General features: G+C 39.3%; 1 protein-coding gene across 3 annotated transcripts in view; it reads left to right on the top strand.

Annotated features, from left to right (window-relative positions):
• The window catches only part of IGSF11 (immunoglobulin superfamily member 11), a 140,845-nt gene that overhangs the window by 59,695 nt on the left and 63,615 nt on the right, over positions 1-17,535 (top strand). The window contains exon 1 of one of the 3 annotated variants that reach the window (XM_036066811.2): positions 6,405-6,424. The exons of the other annotated variants lie outside the window; for them this stretch is intronic. The gene's annotated coding sequence lies outside the window, so the exon portion shown is untranslated. Of the gene's footprint in view, positions 1-6,404; positions 6,425-17,535 lie in introns of those variants that run through there. 3 annotated transcript variants of the gene reach the window in all.

The raw sequence follows: 17,535 nt of genomic DNA, 5'->3' as shown, positions 1-17,535 counted from the left end.
ACAGCCCTGTGCACTCAAGGATGTCCTGGGAAGGCAAGTCAGACAAAGGGACAGGAATACTGCGCTGGCTTGGTTAAGCTGTGGCATGTTCAGTTTTGACTGTCTTAAATTAAAATCTGGTCCTTATTCATGTAATCTGGCTGCTTTTGATTTGGGCAAATGTATAATCTTTGATATACTGTCTTAATGCTGCCTTTGTACTGACCTGAGTCTGGAAATCCTTATATACATCATGGGAGATACATGATACAGAGGTGAAAGTTGCCTTTTTAATTCTGTTCCCTAGGAAGCACATTGCCAGATGCTTGATAAAGTAAGGGGAAGGAAGGTCAGATGTCTTTTGGTAGATTTACCCAATCATTTCTGATTTTTAACTTTTTTTATATTTAATTTTTAAATTATAATTTAATATATTAAATTAATAATATAATATATTTAATTAAAACATATTTTAATTTTATATTTAAGAATATAATTGTGTAGAATATAATTAAGATAAATAATAACTCAATCTAAAGGAGCTGGAGGAAAAGCAGTGTGGGGTCAGGGGCTTTTTAACACCTAGCTCTTCCACAAAGTAGCTTTGTGATTTTGGACTGAATGCTTAGCCTTTCTGAGCTGTTTCCTCACCTGTGCAATGGAGATGGCAATACCTGCTTCATTAAGGTCTTTTGTGAGCATTACAATACATGTGAAAGTGCCCAGCATAAGGGTGCGTGGTCCCTAACCTTCAAATGAATTTAATTATTGTTCAGCACATAAGTGTGAAAGGTTAAATATGCTGGTGAGCTATCCCAGGCCCCTGCCTTTCAGCACTTTACAGTTCACTAGTTTTGAGACTGACCCTCTTAATAGTTGCTCCATTTGTTGTTGGAAAAATACCAGTGGTATATTTAAAAATTAAATATTCTGCTCTATGCTTTAAATCAGTGGCCAGACCGGTGGTCATTCTTAGGGTCCTGCATCAGACGGTGGACCACGTGACGGGAAGCTCACTGTATCGCCACCCTGCTGGACCACATGTGATCAGGGAGTGCGAGAATCGTCCTGCTTTGACTGCTACCCAGGCTGGTGATGGGGGGTGAGTCCACCAGAATCAGGGAGGGTGGAAGAGAGCCTGCACGACCACATAGCAGTCACTCAGCATATGGACATTGTTTGGTGAAGACCGTGATGAGCTGTGAACATGGGGGTTGGCGAGGTAAAATTTACCAAGAGGGGAGGCTTCTGATACTGCTTTTGTATTACTCATGATGCATTTTGTATAAAAAAGGAGATCGTGTTTTTGTGTGCTGAAATGGGTTCAGGTTATATTTATATCATACTCGTTTCTTTGATTGACTACTACTGCAGTTCTGCCCATAAAATTCTTCTTGCTTTTCTATTTTATTCTCCTTTCTGTGACCATTTTCTTCCCCTTAATCTTCCGGTCTGGTCTTTTCTGAATACTGCAAACTTTTCCACACCCAGAACTCGTCCCCTCAGCTGCTGGGCATAAAGTGAGTTGGCCTTTCCTCATCTTTCTTCCATCTCTCTAAGATGATGCTTCTGTTGCTATGCAGTAAACATGTTCCTGGGTGCTTCCTTAATTCTAAACAATATCTACACTTTTTTTTTCAGGAATTTTAGTGGTTATAGGAAAGTATAAAGAAGAAAATAAAAACTATGCACAATGCTTTAGCACCTAGAGGTCCCATCTGTTAAAGTTTTGGTATATCCTTTCTGTCTCTTAAAAAATTATTTAGCAAACATTTGGATTTTCAGTGTAACTCACATAGACTTGCTACATTTAGAAGGTAACACTGACATATTTATGAATGATCCCCAATAATTTGGGACTGTTTTTCCTTAAGAATTACCATCATTTCTGTAGGAAAGTGGATTTGATTGTTTGTTTATTTATTTATTATTTTTTAAGATTTTAAAAATTTAGAGAGAGGGAGAGAAAGAAAAATGCATGCATGGGGGGAGGGGCGGAGGGAGAGCATCTTCAGGCAGACTCCCTGAGCGCAGAGCTCAACTGGGGGTTGATCTCATGACCCATGAGATCATAACCTGAGCTGAAACCAAGAATCCAACACTTAACCGACTGAGCCACCCATGTGCCCCTGTTTTTTTTTTTTTTTGTAAAGCTCATATTGTGTAAGATTACTATGAACGTTAACCTTGACTCTTATTTGAGCCAAAAAAGAGTTGAAGTAGAAATCAGAAGCGATAAGGGCTCTTTTATTTAGTAATTTATGACACATATTAGATGTTCAACAAATAGTTCATTTTCTTTCTCTTTTCTCTTACGTTTCCCTCTTTTTATTTTCTTATACTCCTTTTCAGCTTATGAATTTAGCTAAGGAATGGAGCCCCGGTAGATCTCTGGGGTGCTGTGTCTCCTTAGAAGATGTACTGATACATCTGAATTGGAGGCTCCTGGCCTGGAGATATCTACATTCTCGAAAATTATATACCAAAATCTATTTATATATGGGTCTTTCTGGGAAGAGAATTGGTCCATGAGTTTCATCAGATTTTCAAATGATTCTGTTGCCAGAAAAAAGATTCAAGATTTGAATCTAAGATCTGTTGTGGCTTAGTCTTTAAATTATTGTCAACTCTGGACAAGGCGCATAACCTCTCTGGAAAGAAGAGGGGTTACTTGTGCACAGTGTACATGGGAATTGTAAAAAAAGAAATAAGTTTATGACAAATTGAGGTTATTGGCCAGAAAAATGTCAAGGGATGGTTTACTACCCATCTGAACCATATAAACTATTGTTACTGTATTCTGTGGCTAGTTGTAAGCTGTGGGATTTGGGTAACAAATAGATACAGACTAAATACTCTAGTGTGATAGAGTTGGGTAGACTGTAAGGAAACATTTTTTATGAAGAATTTCAAACACAAGAATGAGTTTGTGTAATCTCTTCTATAAGCCCTCATAAAGTGGATTAAATTTTTATTTGTGTGAGATGGTTTAAAAGTGATCTTGTTTGCAGTTAAAATAGGGTGGATTACCTATGAAAGAGCCCGTAGGCTCAGAGGCTAAAAAAAACAAAACAAAAAACCCTAATAGCTAGTAAAAAGCGTAAAATGTCTTTCCCTCTTTGCATTTGCACCTCCTCCCCTTGCCCTGCTTTTCTTCCTGCAAGTAATTTGTGTATTTGCTGTAATGTGTCTATGTACCTTAAGCTAGTGTTTTCAAAGCTTCTTTCCAGCCTGTGACATACTGGTGGGACACCTTCTACCCTGACCCCCTTCCTTTCCTCCTTAGTTCTGTCCATTCTTCAGCCTTCTGACTTGCACTCATTCTCCGTGTGTGTGTTAACTGTTTATGGAATGCTGTGGTTAATACACAATCATAGAACACATCTAAATTTTTAACTTCTCTTCACGTTCTTGCTGTTTTACTTAAAAATCCTCAGAGCAAACATGCTAACCCAGAATGCAATGATACCCCAGGACCATCTTTTCCAAGGTAATCAAATGTTTAGAATGCTACAGATGACTCAAGAGGAAGTAACTGGAAGAACTCAAGTGAAATGAGCAGATCCTTTAAACTCTGTGTGGGGGCTGGGGAGGTGTTGGAGTGATTTTAGAAAACAGTATATGGAAGGCTGAACTACATGGCTTCTCAAGCATCCTTCTGGCTCCAATATTCTGAGACCTAAAAAGTGCTGCCCTAGTCAGAGAGCACTGAAAACAAAAGGTTTCTGTGCATAACGGCGCTCAGCATGCTCCTGACCCGGGAAGCTTGGCAGAAGGCCCATCATAAGACTGTCATCAGTCAATTCAAGTCAATATCAATTAGGGAATATTAATTAAAATTGTAGCCTCCCTAAGGGAAAAAACATTGATTCCCTGCCTCTCTTTATGATAAAAACGTTGACTCTTTATTTCTATATGTAGATGAACAGAAATACAGCTTCCCCCCCCCCAACCAAATGAAAGATGGTAACACGGAATATCTTTTGAAGGTATCTAATAATAGTAATGTAGTGCTTTTAGGTTGCATGACCATTTTAGCACCTCAGTGCCACCAAACAGACCTTTTTCTTTTTCGTTCTCATTTTACATAGTTTCCCTGCCCCCAATCCCCATCTCTAGGGGTGTCCTAGCTACGTACAGACATAGTCCTTCTACACGGCCAGAGCACTTCCTCCATGGAGTGATCATTGTCAGAATGATGGGACCACATAATCACAATGGATTCGTGTAAACGAAAAGCAAAAATATTATTTCTGCCCTGAGTACAGTTCTGGTTATTGTATGTTTATCAAGTAATGTCTGACTTCTGGGTGGATTTTAACAGTCCTTGCTTTAGCATCCTGTTTTCAGAGAGAGAGAAACTATTGAACTACAGAATGGCAGAGGTAGACTGAGCCATGAAGAGCATATAGACCAGGGGTCCTCAAATTTAAGCATGCATAAGGATTATCTGGAGAGCTCATTAAAGACATGTCTTGTTTTTGCCTCCTGAGATTCTGATTTGAATGTCTGAAATAGGGTCGTTGAATCAGGAATTTTAAACAAGTGCCTCAAATAATCCTGATGTGTGTGGTTCAGGGACCTCCTTATATAGGTCCCCGAAGCCCTGGGAGTCCCACTCTGGCTCACCTAAGTTTGGGAATGTGGCATCGTAATGATGCAGATTTAAGTTTCAGCAAAGTGGCCGGATCTACTACCCTTTGGGAACTGCTTTTATAAAGACCACTGAACACCTCCTGGTTGCCAAATGCAGGGTGGTTGCCATTTGGGTTTCATAATAAATTGACTTAAACTTACAAATTGGCTTTATGGTTTTTTCTGCCTGTGCTTACTTACTCTTCTCTTGGTACTTGTCATCCCGCTGCACTAATTCATTCTTGCTCTCTTTCCCCAGTGCCCTTTCCTCTGCCTACCCCTAAATGTGGCTGTACCATGAAGTTCTGGCTTTTAATTTTTGTGTTTTACTTGACGGATCTTCTGTTCAGTTTCATGATTTCACTGGCCCACTGTTTGTCTGTGACTTCTAGAGCTTGCTTTTTTCCTATATTTCTGGCTACCTACTGGGCATTTTTATCTGCTTGTCCCTCAGCACCTTCAAACTCAGTGTCTAAAATTGAGCCCAAATCATTTTTTCCCAGACACTTCCTCCACCTGTATTTCCTATTTTATTTTATTTTTCTAAAAAATTTTATTTATTTGAGATAGAGTGAGAGAGAGAGAGAGAGAGCGCCAACAAGCACACGGTGGGGGGAGGGGCAGAGTTGAAATGATTCCGGTATGTTTCTTCTTTTACAACCACTATGCTCATCCTGTTTATGGGGAATCTACTCTTCAAACAGGACTGTGTGGTTGGAGACAGAACGCCGGAAGCGAGCCCCAGTCCTCTCAAACAAACACAAATTAGAGGCCAGGCCCTAGATTCCATAAATGTAAATCTCTTGTAATTCATAATTTCTGTGAAATAACTTCCAGGTAGAATACCATGCTTATTAGAGGTTAAGAAATAAAAAATGTGCTAACTCCAAGTTTACGTATGTATTACTAAAACTTAATAGTCACTGTTGCACTTGTTTAGAATTTAGACCAACACAGTTTTTTCAGAGAATAATTTATCAGTGACATTGGGTAGAATTGCTGGTTCATGGAGACAAGAAGAAGCCAACTGGATTTTAGTCAGCTTTATTCTTATTTTTAAGTTGATGGTATAAACAGCACACCCCGTGTTGTCAGATTCGCCCCTATGCCCTTACTACACCACTGGGTCGTGCCATTCACACATTTACCTCAAGCTGGAAGCCTTAGAATCATTTTTAGAATTCCTTTTCTTTTATGTTTTTGGAATTTATTTTGTTATTTTTTTTTTCTGACTTCTTCATGATGTGGTTAATTCATTATTTTGGAGACTTCTCCTTTTTGCTTAAGGGAACATTTTTGGCAAATCTGCCTTTACCACTTTAAATATATAGCTTTTTTTTTTTTTTGAGATATCATTTATATATAGTAAACTTGACTCTTTTTTTAGTGGACAGTACAGTGAGTTTTGAGGATTGAAAATGGTGTGGGAGTGTGAAAAAGCCTGTGGCCCTACAGAAGCTCAGTATTGGAGCCCAGAGGTCTGTGCATGCAGGGCTTCATGGCCGGAGCCAGCCCTCTGGGACCACAGGCCAGGAGGGGTGCCAGCAAGCTGTCCCTACGAAGCCTAGGACCAGCCACAGCTCAGCAGGAACCAATCCAAGGAAGAGAGCCGCATTGTAGCCGACAAGAGCAGTGATGTCCAGGGGACATTGTCTGGGTCAGAAGGATCTCGTGAGCCCCATCATGTATTGTCTCCCTTACTCTTCCTGGATAAGGTTGGGAACGGGGTGGCAGAGAGCTCCCAGAGACTTGTCCTAAAGACACTCAATCTTCCAGAGGGGACCATGTCATAAACCAGCAATTGTGACAGGTCAGATTTTCAATAGGTAAATGTTTAAGCTGAAGCTTTGTTTAAACTAGAAGAGATTGAAATATTGCTGATGGGGCTCCTGAGGGTGATTAAATCAGCTATAGAAATGAAAGAGGCTGCATTTTCTTTGCCCAACTGAATGTTTCAAAAATAAATTTGTATTATTTACCACAGAAAATAACCCCTGCCAAAAATAGATTTGTAACGTCACCCTGTGACAATAGGAGTAATATGATAAATGCACGGGAAAAAGATCAGAAATAATGTACACCAGCAGTCTTCATCTCTGAGTGGTGACTTTACACGTGATTTTTATTTTCTTTTTCTATTTTTATGTTTTTTTTCCCCCTAAATTGCCTGAAATAAATTATATGCTTTATAGCTAGGAGAAACAAATGCTATTAAAAATAGAAATTAATCAACCAGAAAAAACTAATAATTTATTAGATGTATAAACATTATGACAAAGCCTTATGATATACATTTTACATGTAAATATTTCATACAATATATTTTTGGAATTTTATATTTTGCTTTTTATCACCTAATATTCTAACAGGATCATTTCCCCTTTCCCCTAAATGTGTTTATTTTTATTTTTATTTTTTTAAAGATTTTATTTATTTATTTGAGAGAGAGAGAGAGAGCACGAGCAGGGGAAGGAGCAGAGGGAGAAACAGACTCCCCACTTAGTGTGGAGCCAGATGTGGGGCTAGATCCCAGGACCCTGAGATCAAGACCTGAGCTGAAATCAAGAGTTGGACGCTTAACCAAGGAGCCACCCAGGCGCCCCCTAAATGTGTTTTTAATTTAAAAAAATAGCTGTAAATAGTTTGTTGATGAATAATTTCTCTGTTACTGAATATCTGGGTTATTTTAAAAAATCACCATTTTAAGTAATCCTATAATATACATAATTCTTTGTAAATATTTGCATCTTTTTTCAAAAACATAAATTTATTTTATTACTTATTATTCTAATTCCTGTTAACAGTTTAAAAGTCTTACTATGAAAAATTGGGTTTTGTGTGTGTGTGTGTGTGTGTGTGTGCTTTTTAAAAATATTTATTTATTTTATTTAAATTCAATTAGTCAACATATAGTACATCATTAGTTTCAGATGTAGTGTTCAATAATTTATCAGTTGCATGTTCAGAATGATTTGATAGTTATCTAGCTAAATTCAAGGGACCAGATGAAATGAGGTCCCCTCCTCTTCCACCATCTTGCCTCCCTCTGATCAGAAAGCATCTTTCAACTAAATTCTTCTTTGATGAAGATAGAAGCATTTTCAAATGTCACCAGGGAGATGACAGTGCATATTAGACCCTTGCAGGTACCTTGCTTGAATCTACAGTGGTGCCCAGAGCAAAGGTCAGGTTCTATGAATTCTGCCAACTGTGCCAAGTAATGGTGACCATGAAGAAGAGGCTTTGATTGTCCCGGTGGAACCATTTGGTGCCCAGCCGCGGAACAGGTGCAGGAAGGCACATGGTCGGGGAAGAGGCAGAAAGAAAACACAAGAAGGACTCTGTGGGCTGTCTCAGTGTGGTTGGGGTCCTCGCGCTCCCCCAGTGCCAGGGCACCCTCGCGGCTCAGCCCTCCCAGTGCGCCGGGAATACCTGTCCTGCACGTTCTCTTCGTGGCCCATGGAACACTCTGGTCTCGTGGCCAACAAGATTTTATTTATTTTAGAGAGAGAGCGTGCACATGAACAGGGAAGGAGCAAAGGGGGAGGGAGAGTGAAAAGGGGAAGAATCTCAAGCAGACTGCCCACTGAGCATGGAGCCTTACCTGGGGCTCCGTCTCACGACCCTGAGATCATGACCTGAGCTGAAACCAAGAGTCCGACACATAACTGACTGAGCCACCCAGGTGCCCTTTTTGTGTGTTTTCAAAACAGGTTTGAAAAACGAAACTTTTTTCCTTTTAAAACACCTTCTTTGGATGTCAAGTTAATGGCTATAAACATCCATATCCAAACTATTTTAAGTTGAAGACAAATAGCATGAGATAATTGTAAAGTAATATTTTCTTAAATTCCCCCAGTGACTTTTCCGTTTACTGTAGCTAGTAAGATCATAGACACATTTACTTTAATGACATTAGTGATAAGTGTATTTAACAGTTTACAACAACCCAAGACTTCCTTTATTTTTTTTCAAGTAAGAAACTAGAAAGGTTTTATTTTTTCTTTTAGTTCAAATGTAACATGTACCCAAGATTTCCTTTAGACAAAAAAGATTTTCTTCCATTATTATAACTTTAACAAAAATGGTTTTTAAAATCCACTCACTAAATGCGAACCATGATTGTTTCAGTTGATAGTACATGTTTAAATCAGTCTGAATCCCGATGTCATAATTAAGTGAGAATTTGGCCGTACCTGAAGATTACTGTATTCCTGGTCACAGTGCCATATTCCGTAACTTAAAATTCTGATAACACCCACCTTGAAGAGCCAGAGGAGGAATCCAGCTATGAATCTCATGAGTATCACAAACATCCAACTAAAGAGCGTGGTGGTAGGCCAATGAGAATCCAATACCAATACCAATACCAATGTTGCTTCGTCTTCAAATATTTTCATTCCGATTGCCCTTGCATCCAGGATTTTATCAATACGATTTGTAGCTTCCGTGAGTTCTACAGCATTTCTTGTCCTTCCACTCCCATCTTCAAATGTTGTCTTATTTCCTACTGTCAAAGTGCCATTTTTAGTAGAGAATTCAGGGAGACATCTCTGAAGAAATGATTTGCTTGGAAAAATCACTGTTGGACAATCATCATTCAGTAAAACTTGTGTGAGAGTCTTTGCAGGCTTAACAAAAGTAGACTTGCAGGGCGCCTGGGTGGCTCAGTTGGTTGGGCGACTGCCTTCGGCTCGGGTCATGATCCTGGAGTCCCGGGATCGAGTCCCACATCGGGCTCCCTGCTCGGCGGGGAGTCTGCTTCTCCCTCTGACCCTCCTCCCTCTCATGCTCTCTGTCTCTCAAATAAATAAAATAAAATCTTTTTAAAAAAAAAAAGTAGACTTGCAGAACTGGCTGTGGTATATCCAGTAGTTGTTGTTTGTTCTTACATAGATTGTGTTTCTGTGTATGTTAAAATTTTTTCTGGGCACTTGGAGACACAGATCTGTGTGGTAGGGCACTTTAGTTTTCCCACCACAGAGGCGCTGGTACAGCTGAGTAAGTTAAAGTAAAACAAAATGGCCTTGTTCTCATTGGGTGAGAACTTGTGGCCGTAAAAGTGGCCCTTGCTGTCTGTAGGATAGGCCACTCTCCTGGGGTCACCATGTACCCAGGCAACAAGTCCTAAAAGACTGTAGCCAGTAATGAACAGTATGAAGATTATGCAGCACAGAACATCTGTACAATTCCTTTTGACAACAGGCCCCTTGAAATTCAGATTTAATGTCCTTGGATCACCATAGGTCTCGTCCTCTAAGTGTCTGGTGGTTCTCCGTCACTCATTAAGAGGCTCTTCTCTTCAGAAGAAGGCCTGAATCGCTGCAAAGTTGAGTTTCTTAGAAAGGAGTTTCTGAGTTTAGAGGCAGGTCCTGTCTTCCACATTTTATAGGTAAGAAAATGCGGTTTGTGGAGGTTCAGTAACTTGTACACAGCTTCCAGGACTTGCATGCAGCTCTTCTAACTCAGTAGCAGGCCCTTCCCATACTAGCCTGAGTTTGAATCCTGATGTAGCTGGCGCACAGGGCTGCTAGAGCACCTGGCTCTGGGGGTCCCACACAGACCAGGTTCGGCCACTCACCGCGGGCAAAATCTGAAGGCAGAGAAACAAGTGGTGGTGAAGCAAGAAAGGAATTTATTTCAGTGAGGCCAACACCAGGGAGACAGCAGACTAGCATCTCAAAGACTGTCTCCTGTAAACCTTTGCTTCCTTGTTTCCTGGGGATAGATAGATTCCTTGAAATGGTATGACAGGCCAGATAATAGGAACATTTTAAAAGAAGTATTAGATACCAGACAGTTTTAATTTCAGTGATTCTTTGGGAGCCTTGACAAAGGACTGGGCTATGTTACCTGGATATCACCTTTTCATTCCACACGTTTGTTATTAATAACAACAGCAACAATTAAAACACACACACACACACACACACACACACACACACAGAGCTGTTTTATCTCCCTATCAAGGCTTTCTCGACCTTACTCTTCTAAAAATTTAGGACACCTATTGTCTGTTTGTTCTCTTTGAAGAGACAACTTTCACTATTCATAGGATTTGCGTTCCTGTGAATTCAACAAGGAAAACCATCTAGGAATGGCTGTGCTAGTAAATTATTATTTTTAAGATTTTATTTATTTATTTGACTGAGAGAGCACAAGTAGGCAGAGAAGCAGGCAGAGGGAGAGGGAGAAGCAGACTTCCCGCTGAGCAGGGAGCCCAACGTAGGACTCGATCCCAGGACTCAGGGATCATGACCTGAGCTGAAGGCAGCCGCTTAACCGACTGAGCCACCCAGGTGCCCCTGTGCTAGTAACTTCTTTATAGGGTCATGTTATCCCAGAGTGTTACTACTTAACCTATTGTTCCATCAGGAGTAATTCTTGACATGTTTCTTAGAGGAATTCATCACTCTTTCCTCTGTCTGGAGTATGGTCCTACGTCCTTGCTGTTTGATTGTTCTCCTTCCTGTCCAGGTCTCACTCAGGACTCAGACTAGCCAGAGTCTTTCCCTTTTGAGTTAAGCCATGTCAGCTTCATCCTTTTCTCACATCCATTAGCATATGTAATCTAAATCAGGGATCTTTTTTAGTGGCTTAGGTCTTCTCTGAGCTGAGACCTGTGGCCTGCAGTTCATGGTAGAGAACATCAAAAGTGGATCCCTGTTTAGAGAATAATCTATACATGTTGGAGGGCTGGGAGTCTATTTGTACTTCATGCCTGATCCAGACAGCACCTCCAGAGTGCATTCTTTAACATCCAGTGAAATCTGGTGTGTTCAACTTTATTTATTGGTAAAACAATTTGTCTCCCCCACACATACTTCGCAGGTGTCTCTGTAGTCCATAGCATCCAGCAGAAGTAAAATTTCTGGGAGCCAAGAGGGCATTAGTTCTTGGAATGTATGAAATGGGATGATGAATTCTGTTAATGCAGTCTCATTTGCTGTTTTTGTGTTCCTCACAACACTTAACTCAATGCTAAGGACAAAATTTGCCCTTAATAAAATATCTCTTCTCTGTTCATCTACATTTCTATTTTATTTTATTATAATAATAATGCCTTTCATGATAATTATGTGTTGAAGAACATCTATTATAAAATATACTTATTAATCCTTCAGGCCACTGGCTGAACTTGTCATTATCTCAGCTTTTTACTCCCTGCAATTAAATCTAGTGTTCTTCATTTTTAAATTCATTCCAGTGGCAGAAGCAAACTACCAAATGTTTATAATTCTTTATGTTACTTTAGTGAATTTGCATGTATCCCTTTGTAATGGTTTTCTTTATCTTGCTGCTTATAACTTCATCCTTGTTTTTTCCCAATGACTAAGGAAAGCTGGAGACAAATAAAATGCATGACTAGAAGATTCCTGGCCACAGTCCTCATATAAGTCATCTCTGAGTACATCGTGATAAAGTAAGAAAAGGGAGAGCTGAAACTACCAAATTTAGTCACAAAACAGGCCGACATTCCGCCTTGAGTCTCCCTCTAAAGCATGAATGGTGGCCACAGTGATGGTAATTATGACGGTTTCTGGATTCTGGTTCCCTGCCACATTTGTCAGCTTTGATTTATTTCTCTCTCTCCTTTATAAAGGAACAATAGTGGCATTCATTATTGGTAATGTTAACTGTGAACTTTAACACTTCCTTGAGCACGACTTGAAGTTTTTTAAAGGTCTCCTATGAAATATTATAGAGAACGTTGCGGCAGTGTCTGTGATTCCAAGAAATACAAGAAACAAGGTGATTTGAAGAATAAGCAGTGTTAAGTTTAGGGTTTCCTTTTTCTTCTGAATTTCTCCTTTTGGATTTCAGCACCGCTGAATTTGGAGGAGGGGTGTGCAGCTTGTTAATGTCTTCCTAGTCAAAGTGAAAATATGTAACAGGCTCAGTAGCTCAGAGAGAGTAGGAAAGATAAGAAAATTCAGAGGTTTATGTCCTTTCTTGGAGATGAATAAAGGAATGCTGGTTCCTTGACTGCTGCTCACAACGGTAACAAAACCAGCAGTCTCTTTATTTTAGCCTGTAACCTTTGCTAGTAGCTGGCCGGTGTTTCGAAGTGGAAGTTCATTTCACCCCTTAAAACAAGCGTGAAGTGGAGATTAGTAATTACTAATTAGAAATGTTAGATCTAGGGGCCCCTGGGTGGCTCAGTTGGTTAGGCGACTGCCTTCGGCTCAGGTCATGATCCTGGAGTCCTGGGATCGAGTCCCGCATCAAGGTCCCTGCTGAGCAGGGAGTCAGCTTCTCCCTCTGACCGTCCCCCCTCTCATGTGCTCTCTCTCTCTCATTCTCTCTCTCTCAAATAAATAAAATCTTTAAAAAAAAAGTTAGATATAATGGTCAACTGGTGAGTACTTGTCTAAAAGTATTTAATTTACATTAAAAGTAAAAATGCTGTGATCACCAAACCAAACTCATTTGTCAGCCAAGTTTGGTCCATGTATTACCAGTCTGCAGTCCCTGGTGTGAGGAATCCATGCATGGTAAGTAGTTCAGCTCTATTAAAAGACTTAAGAATCTAAAACTGTGCTATCCAGTATGTTGGCCATTAGCCTTATGTGGATATTTAAATTTAAATTAATTAAGGTTCTGTTCCTTGGTTACACAAACTACAGTTCAGGTGCTTAATAGCCACACGTGGCTAGTGGCTACCGTATCGGATAGTGCAAATATGGAACATTTCCATCATTACAGAAAGCTTCATCAGACAGAGCTGATCTAATGGTTTATACAAATATTCACTCATTGCTATCTACCAACTTACACATACCTTAGTGTGGGATTGGGCGGAGCTGTTTACCTGCTTGACCTACAGCTGTTAATCTACTCTCTAGCAGCAACTTATACATTTGTTTTTTAAGTATTTTTTAAAAAGCTCTTTGGTGACTCCAGGCTTCTGGTACTGGGTGAATCTCCAGTTTGAGGAGAAAATTCCATAGGGAATAATAAGGATGGGTTTTTTGCCACCCCTAAACTTTAAGGAATATATTATTAGTGCCTTTCTAGGGATGATGGAGAAAATTGGAGTGTATATGTGTTTGCATGTGTGTATTTTTCACCACTAAAAGAAGTACATCAATGTGAAACTTGAACCTTTATATATTCTTTACTAAGTATATAAAATGTATATTGCCTTGGAAATTTTTTAACTGTGTCATAATAATGCTGTATCTCATGGTGGCAGTCAGTATCTGCTATTGCTAGAATAATGCTTTATCATGTATAATGGGGAAATAGCACACTTTTGATCATAGAATGGTGACTTGAAGAATTTTCACTGTTAAAACTTAACTGGAGGAAGTTTGAAATGATGGTGGGGTGATAGAACAGATCAAATCTCTTAGAACGGTTTACGTTAGTGGATGGCATTGTATCTCTTTTGCTGTTCATGCTAAAGCCCATGTGTTTCAACATAAACAGAGAAAGCATAGAGCACAGTGGGAGCGTGTGTATGTGCTATGATTTCTTTAGGAAGAGTTGGTGACATCAGATATTATATGTGTCATGGGGAATTACCTATTTTCTCTGAACAAATCTGAATTTCCATTCCTGACTCAATAAATATAGGGCTAATTCTTTATATTTTCCCTCCTTCCTAAGCTTTTGTGTTGGTAACTGTCTCCTCACCCCCTAACCTAATGTAATTTATTCCAAGCCTTGAGTTTGAGGACTACAGTCAACTTTTAGTGGTAAATTAATTTCAGATTAATTGGCGAAATAAAAAAATGAATGTATTCCTTTCCCCAGAGGTGAAGTACACAAAGGCGTGTCACTTGAGATGTGAACATTTTTCTATACATGTGTTATGCTTCAAAAATTTTATATTAAAATATGAATTTATAGCTAATCTTATTTCTAAGGGTTGGATGTATTTACTTTTGGCACATAAATAGTTTTCTTTGCTAACCCATCAATTTAAAGAAGATGTATTGTTCTTTAGTTTTGTCTCTGATTATAGCAATAACAACTGTTATAAATTATATTTGCTTTATTATGTAATATTCTCATATAAGCATTTAGAGCTATAAATTTCCCTTTAAGTACTAGTTTAGCTGCATCCCAAATATTTCAAGATTATAGAGAAAAACACCCATGGTACTTTGTGGCAAAGCCAAAGGGTTAATTCAGAGCTGACCCAATTAAGCCATCATTGCCATGGGGGAGGCCCCTAACCCTAATGATACTTATTTGAGGCCCCCTGGAGGAAGAAATTTATAAATATGAGCAGGATAGAGAGGATCTCACTGAAGTATTTGTAGTAACCTCCAAAAAACTCCCAACAGACAAACAAATACTTGGATATATGGAGAGGTAACAAAGTACCAAATCAGAGGTCTACAATTTGCCTCAATTGGAAAGTCAGAGTGTCCTAGAAGAATTCATGTAACAAAAAGATAAGAAGGCACTGATTGACTTTTGCACTTCTACATGAGTTCTGATTTTAACATCTGCTGAACTGCATCACCGTGGTCTTAGTTAATGCTGGGGCTCAGATTATAGTTATACCTGAGAATCCCAATAAATTTAAACAAGGTAATCCTATACATGGGGGTCCTATTACATTTTAATAAGTTACCCCCACACTCAACAGGGAAATTACCAAATATAAAACAGAACAAATAGGAATGCCTTATTTTAACCCCATTTAAACTATTATATGCTAAATTTCCTATGTTCATACCATTTATTGCCCCAAAATATCCCATAGTCAGCATGGGTGTTCTGACCCAATGTGTAATAAATTAACTTAAACTACATCTTTGGCACTCACAATAGGCTTGGAAAAATAGGACTCCCTTGCCCTCCTCCCTACTCCATGACTCAAATAGTTAATATTGCCCAATGTAAATTGAAATAGAGCCTTCAAGAATTAAAACCCATATATAAGACCTTTATAGAGAAGGGGTAATTATTTCTACTCTTTCTGCATTTAACAGCACAATTTGACGTGTTCTTAAACTTGGAAAGAGAGAGTAGTGCCAAGGAGTGGATTACCATAACTTTCATGCAATAATCTTACCCATTAAGGCCCCTTCCCAATATTATTGAAATTACTGACATCATCTAATCAGCAACTGGTAATACTTTACAGTTAGAGATTTCACTAATACGTTCTGTGAGCCTATTTCAACAGCCTTTCGGCAGCAGTTTGCCTGCATCTTTGAAGGGACACAATAACCCTCTACCCAGCTATCCATGGGGTACCTCAATAGCCCCATTATTGCATCCAGTCTTTCTAGGAAAGATCTTTAATCACATCCAGCTTCTCCAGAAGCACAAGAGTGACATCACATTGGTGACACTCTTCTCCAGGGAGATTCCCGTAACAGACTCATTCAGGACATACTAATAATATTCACAAAGGACACGAGCCATTGCCCCACACATAGAGCAGGGTCTTGCTACCTTGGTTAAATTACTGAAAATTGTTTGGCAATCTGGGGGCCACTCTATCCCTAGGAATGTCAAGAAACAGCTGAAGACCCTTTTAGCAAATGTTAAAATGGGCTCAGCGTCTTTCAGGTCTTATTGGCTTTGAGAGGTAGCGTATTTTACATTAATGAATTTTACTTACTCCAGTTTATGCTACAACTTGCAAACCAGCCTCTCTTGAATGGGACTCTATACAACAAAAGGCTCTAACATCTGTCTACACTGCAATACAGTAGCCCTTCCACTGGTGTCCCTCTTCTTACTCTAAGACTCTTTTTTTACTACAGAGGCTTAGCCACTTCCTCTCATGTCTCCTGCCATCTCTGGATCACCCATAATGACCACAGTTTGTAGACTTTTGATGTAATCATCTGCCTTCCTGGGCACCACCCTATTTGCCATTAGATACTGAGCTCTCCTGGAAGTAGAGACTCTCATGGACCCTGAAGCCATGATCCTCTACAGTATCTCAGCCTGGAGTGTCTCTCTTCAACACCCCAAAAGCTCTTCTCTCCTGAGCTGAATAGAATCATGCCCTTTGTATGTGCAACCAAGTCTTCTGCCAAAGAGTTAAGAGAACTCCTAACCTCTTTGGTTAGGTTTATTCCTAGGTATCTTAGAGTTTTTGGTGCAGTTTTAAGAGGGATTGATTCCTTGATTTTTCTTTCTGCTGCTTTATTATTAGTGTATAGAAATGGAGCAGATTTCTTTTTTTTTTGAAGATTGTATTTTTAAAATTAATCTCTACACCCAAGGTGGGGCTCAAACTCACAACCCTGGGGTCAGGAGTCCAGTTTCATTCTTCTGCATGTGGCTGTCCAATTTTCCCAACACCATTTGTTGAAGAGACTGTCTTTTTTCCATTGGACATTCTTTCCTGCTTTGTCAAAGATAGTTGACCATAGAGTTGAAGGTCCATTTCTGGGCTCTCTATTCTGTTCCATTGATCTTTGTGTCTGTTTTTGTGCCAGTACCATACTGTCTTGATGACAGCTTTGTAATAGAGCTTGAAGTCCGGAATTATGATGCTGCCAGCTTTGCTTTTCTTTTTCAACATTCCTTTGGCTATTCGGGGTCTTTTCTGGTTCCATACAAATTTTAGGATTATTTGTTCCATTCTTTGAAAAAAGTTGATGGTATTTTGATAGGGATTGCATCAAATGTGTGGATTGCTCTAGGTAGCATAGACATTTTCACAATATTTGTCTTCCAATCCATGAGCATGGAACGTTTTTCCATTTCTTTGTGTCCTCCTCAATTTCTTTCATGAGTATTCTATAGTTTTCTAAGTACAGATTCTTTGCCTCTTTGGTTAGATTTATTCCTAGGTATCTTATGGTTTTGGGTGCAATTGTAAATGGGATCCACTCCTTAATTCTCTTTCTTCTGTCTTGTTGTTGGTGTATAGAAATGCAACTGATTTCTGTGCATTGATTTTATATGCTGCCACTTTACCGAACTGTTCAAAATCTTTGG

Source organism: Halichoerus grypus, chromosome 1 (assembly GCF_964656455.1).
Source record: "Halichoerus grypus chromosome 1, mHalGry1.hap1.1, whole genome shotgun sequence".
NCBI lineage: Eukaryota > Metazoa > Chordata > Mammalia > Carnivora > Phocidae > Halichoerus > Halichoerus grypus.
The sequence above is the reverse complement of the archived record's forward strand: the minus strand, read 5'-3'. Positions and strand labels throughout refer to the sequence as shown.